This window comes from Urocitellus parryii, chromosome X (assembly GCF_045843805.1).
Source record: "Urocitellus parryii isolate mUroPar1 chromosome X, mUroPar1.hap1, whole genome shotgun sequence".
NCBI classification, from domain to species: Eukaryota; Metazoa; Chordata; class Mammalia; order Rodentia; family Sciuridae; genus Urocitellus; species Urocitellus parryii.
The window spans coordinates 54,503,273-54,508,305 of NC_135547.1; the positions used below are offsets into that span (position 1 = coordinate 54,503,273).

Genomic DNA, 5,033 nt, shown 5'->3' on the forward strand with positions numbered 1-5,033 from the left:
AAAATGGAATGGTATCTGGAATACACAAAGAACTGTTGAAACTCAACAATAAGAAGACAAATAACCCAAATAAAAATGAAGAAAGGATTTGAACAGACCCATCATGAAAGAAGCTATATAGAATGCAAATAAGCATATCAAAAATGCTTTCCACCATAGATTATTATGCAATTGCACATTAAAACAGTAAGGAGATATTACTATGATAGAACATCTAAATTCAAAAGTACTAATACCACTACATGCTGGTGAGGATGGGGAGCAACAAGAACTCCCATTCACTGCTAGAGAAAATACAAAACTATATAGCTACTTTGGAAGATATTCTGGCAATTTCTTGCTAAATAAAGTCTTACCACACTATTTAGTGATTATACTCCTTCGTAGTTACTCAATGAGTTGAAAACTTACCTCCACACAAAAACTTGCACACAAATATTTATAGAAGCTTTATTCATTATCACCAAACCTTAGAAGCAATCCAGATATCCCCCAACACATGAAATGATAAACAAACTGTAGCACACCCATACAATGGAATATTATTCCGTGATAAAAAGAAATGAGCTATCAAGCCTAGAAAAGACCTCAAGGAAACTTAGATGTATACTGCTGAGTGAAAGCAGTCAGTCTGAAAGGCTACATGCTGTGTGAATCCAACTATATGACATTCTGGAAAAGGCAAAACTATAAAGACAGCAAAATAGCACTTACCAGAGGTCTAAAGGGAGGGAGTGAGGGATGAATAGGTTGAACACAGGGTACATTTAGGGCAATGTAATTATTCTATGTAATACTATCATGATGGATACGTGATATTATACATTTGTCAAAACTGTGAAAAACAAATAAAAAAAAAACAGCTATGGGCTTTAGTAAATAATGTATCAATATTGGTTAATCTATTGTAACAAATGTTCCACACTAATGCAACAGGTTAATAATAATTGCAAAAATTGCCTATGCAGTTAGGTGGGTGGGTTAGTCAGGTTTTCCAGTGTGTTAGCTTTTCATCACTGTGACCAAAATACCTGACAAGAACAACTTAGAGAAAGAAAGATTTATTTTGGGTCATGGTTTCCGAGGATTCTGTCCATAGCTGCCCAGCTCCAAGTTAGAAACGTCATGGCAGTGGGGTATGGCGAAGGAAAGTGGTCACCTCATGGCAGCCAGGAATCAGAGAAAAGGGGCCAGGAGAAGATAAAGCCTTCCAGGGCACACTCCCAGTGACCTACTTCCTCCAACTAGATCCTACCTCCCAGGAGTCAATTTGGCTATCTAGATTAATACAGTAATGAGGTCAGAGCCCCCATGATACAATCATTGCCTAAAAGTCCCACCTCTGAGCCTTGCTGCTTTGGGGATAAACTTTGAAACATGAGGTTGTCGGGTTTTTTCTTGGGGGGGTTCTTCTAGATCCAAACAATTATAGGGAGGGGGAATGGAAAAGTTATACAGGAACTCTGTACTTTAATGCTCAATTTTTCTATAATAAAACTGCTCAAAAAATTTAGGCCAGGTATGATACTGTACACCTGTAATTCCAGTGACTGGAGTGGTGGAGGCAGGAGAATTACAAGTTTGAGACCAGCCCCAGCAATTTAGGGAGAACCTGTCTCAAATTTAAAAAATTTTAGAAGGGTTGGGTATATAGCTCAGTAGTATAGCATCCCTGGGTTCAATTCCATAACAAAAAAAGGCTGGAGATGTAGCTCACTGGTAGAGCACCTCAGTAAAAAAAACAACAACCACCCCCCCCAAAAAAAATAAGAGAAAATCCCTATTTTACAAGTTGATTAATAAAGCCAATTTGTTTGTCACTACAAAAATGTTTCCAACTACTACTTAAAGTATTTTTAGAACCCTATTTTACTCTCACTGATATTTCCTCTGTTTGGACAATGAATTATATGATTCACCTTAAACTGCCAATTAGGGAAATAGGCCCAAAGAGGTATAGCCACTTGTCTAACTGATATAGGATTCAAGTCCTATACCAGGATTCAAATCCACATTTGCTCTTTGTCAAGCACTGTCCCATGCCATAGCCACAATCACTCTGCCTAACACTCAGAAGTAAGTGATATATTCTGATAAATGTGCTTGTGGAGATATTAACTAGTGCTGAGAAACACAAAGGGGTAAATTATTTTTCCTAGGAGATCATCACAGGCCACCAAGAGACCTTGATAAATACAGTCAGACTTTTTGAAGAAGTTTACAGGAAGAGAGGGAAATGCATTAGAACAAAAGGAAATGGCACAACTAAAGCACAGAGACTCAAACAGAGAGAAAAATGAGAGACTCAGAGGGACACTCCATAGAAGCAGATAAACAAGGAAGAAGACAGAAAAATAGAAAAAAAAAAGAAATCCTGAAAGAGACTGAAATAATCACAGAAACCTAGAAAAGATATCAAGAGAAGGAAATATGTTAGCCTGAGTTGAAGAAGGCAAGAAAAAAATATGGGGTAGAGGGAACAGGACTTTAGATGCAGATTGTGTGTGTATGTTTCTGCTATGGGAAAAAATGTGGAAGAGCATATGGCAATAGTGGAGAATGCTTTGGTCTAAATGCCCCTCCCGAAATCATGTTAAAATTAATGACTCTTGGGGGGCTGGGGCTGTGGCTCAGTGGTAGAGCGCTCGCCTAGCAAGTGAGAGGCCCTGGGTTCGATCCTCAGCACCATATAAAAATATATTAATAAAGATATTGTGTCCAACTAAAAAATAAATATTAAAAAAAATTAATGACTCTTGGGCTAGGATTGTGGCTCAGTGGTAGTGTACTTGCCTAGCAAGTGTGAGGCACTGGGTTTAATCCTCAGCACTACATAAAAATAAGTAAATAAAATAAATATAATATGTCCATCTACAACTAAAAAATATTTTTAAAAATTAATGACTCTTGTGATAATGTTGAGAAGTCCAACTTCTAAGACGCAATTAGGTTGTGAGGATAATGCTCTCCTGAAAGGATTAATGGAAGTGAATGAGTTAACCTGGGAGTGGCAAAAGAGCGCTTGCTCGCTCTCTCTCTCTCTCTCTCTCTCTCTCTCTCTCTCTCTCTCTTTCTCTTCTCTTCTCTTGTCTTTTCTCCCACCCTGTTGCTCTCTTACATGACCTCTCACCATGTGATGCCCTCTGCCATATTATGATATAGCAAGAAAGCCCTCATCAGATGCTAGCATCCTGAAGTTGAGTTTTCTGTCCTCTAGATCTGGAGAAACAAATTTATTTTCTTTATAATTCACCAGTATATGGTATTCTGTTATAGTCATATAAAACAGGCTAAGAGAAACATGAAGGAGGAAAGAATCAATAATTGTGTGGGAAAAGAATGAAAGAAATCCAAGAAATATATGTATTTGAGGGAGGGGCATAGGAACAAAAAATGAAAAGGAGGAGAGAATAAAAGGAGAAGCAAGAAATGGAGAAGACTGTTTTAGTCCTTTTAGGGCTGTTAAAACAGAATACCACCAGGTGTGGTGGCACATGCCTGTAATCCCAGCAGCTCAGGAGCCTGATGCAGGAGGATCATGAGTTCAAAGCCAGCCTCAGCAAAAGTGAAGCACTAAGCAACTGAGTGAGACCCTGTCTCTAAGTAAAATACAAAATAGGGCTGAGAATATGGCTCAGTGGTTGAATGCCCCTGAGTTCAATCCCTGGAACTCTACACAAACATAAAACAGAATAGCACAGACTATTTCTAATGAACCAAAATGATAGGGTTATGGATCTGGAGGCAGAAAAGTCAAAGATCAGGGGACTTGCATGTCCATTAGAACTTTCATGCTGTGCTATCCCATGGCAGAAGGGCAAAGAAATGGCAAGAGATAACAAAAGAGGTCTCTTTTGTCTTTTGTAAAGAACTCACTCCAGTAATAATGGAAATAATTCATTCACTCACCCTTGTGACCTATCACCTTTCATTAGGTCCCACCTTCCAATACTGTTGCATTAAAGATTAAGTTTCCAATACATATTTAAACCAGGGCAGAGATTTAAAAAGAGGTGGATTATAAAGAAACATATGGGACATTGAAAGAGTATACATATTTATATACACATACATTTATATATACACATACATCTGTGTGTATATTTGCACACATGTGTCTGTCTGAAAGGGGAGAAGAGACAGCAGGAATAAAAAAATGATAGTGTGCCAGGTGCCGTGGTACATGCCTATAATTCCCGCAGCTCAGAAGGCTGAGACAGGAGGATAGAGAGTTCAAAGCCAGCCTTAGCAGTTTAGTGAAGCCTTAAGCAACTTAGTGAGATCCTGTCTCTAAATAAAAATACAAAATATGGCTGGGGATGTGGCTCAGTGGTAGAGTGCCTCTGAGTTCAATCCCTGGTACCCGCAAAAAATATAATAATAATAATGGATCAAAAATAATTTTAAAAGATAAATGAGAAAAATAACAACATCCATAAAGTTATCTATATAGAATATGTATTAGTTATTATTCTAGTTTTGAATACATTATTTCAGGTCACATAACTAGGTTATTTGATAGATTATGAAATTATTGATAACATTCTTTCTTATATTCACTATAAATATTATTTATTGAAATACATTATATACCAGGCAGCAAATTTAAAAAATAGTTATTAGTTATAACCTTCTCATACATATTAAGTAATAGAAAGATTACTATATCCCAAAATCTTAGAATATTAAATGTAAGAAATCATAGTGCTACAGTTAACATACAAACATAGGGACATATTTCTTCACCAAAGACTCTATGATTTCAAATTATTCTCCTCCCTTCACATTTCCCTGTAAGGCAGCTACAAGAACAGCAGGTCAAAAAGACTGAAGGAAATAAGTCACTCTAAGACACAAAAGAGGTGAAGAGCAAGACTATGGGCTATCAGTCCTGAAACATGGCCACTGGGTATTTGCCATCACTGAGCGCCTTGCCCTGTTGGGTCCCCTAAAGAATATGAGATGTGTGTCTCTGGAAATGTGTCTTTCAAGGGCACACACCAGGATGACACAGTCATTTCTTCATAATTGGA

General features: G+C 37.5%; 1 non-coding gene across 1 annotated transcript; it reads left to right on the top strand.

Moving 5' to 3' along the window:
- The first annotated feature begins 2,618 nt into the window (after nucleotides 1-2,618).
- Trnaa-agc (transfer RNA alanine (anticodon AGC)) lies at nucleotides 2,619-2,691 on the top strand. The gene has a single exon. It is a non-coding gene; the product is annotated as a tRNA-Ala (tRNA).
- The last annotated feature ends 2,342 nt before the right edge of the window (nucleotides 2,692-5,033 follow it).